Here is a 620-nt window from a genome sequence, read left to right on the forward strand (position 1 = left end):
GCCACCAGCTGTTTTATCTGTCTCAAAAGTCCTTTGATAAATGCATCTATTCTGGAACACATTAGTTCCCCCATTCCAGGCATTCTGGGTTGACAGAATGCCATTTTAACCACTTCAACTTCACTGGTCGTAGAGATCGGTCAGGGACTGGGAAGCTGACGTCAGAGCTAATGAGTTTTAGTGCCTCCATGGTCAAACATAGACTAGAAGTTGTACAGTCACTGGCAGCTATGTTTCCACTGATGTGGAAAAATCTAGACTGAGAGAATAAAGTTTGGTCACATGAAAAGCAAAGGTGGGAAAAGGAGATGGATATTTTTGAGAGTTTACAAATCTCTATACACAGGCCTAGATATAGTTGTACTCTTCCTGCAGTTTTATCATGTGAGCAAATATATTGCTATTTTGTCTCAAGCTAGTCTGAATTAAGTTTCTCTGTCCTGCTACACAAAATTCCTAACAATAGTTGATTTGAATTTAGAGTTCATTTACCCAAATTCATTTTATGGCCAATTTGGTTAAAAAAAAAAATACATACCTCATAATGTGAACTGGTAAAGGCAGATACCTGCAATGAAAGACAAAATCAAAATTGATACAGTCACATTTATATTTTAAAA

The sequence above is a fragment of the Propithecus coquereli genome, unplaced genomic scaffold, assembly GCF_000956105.1.
Source record: "Propithecus coquereli isolate 6110/MARCELLA unplaced genomic scaffold, Pcoq_1.0 Scaffold339, whole genome shotgun sequence".
In the NCBI taxonomy this organism is placed as follows: domain Eukaryota; kingdom Metazoa; phylum Chordata; class Mammalia; order Primates; family Indriidae; genus Propithecus; species Propithecus coquereli.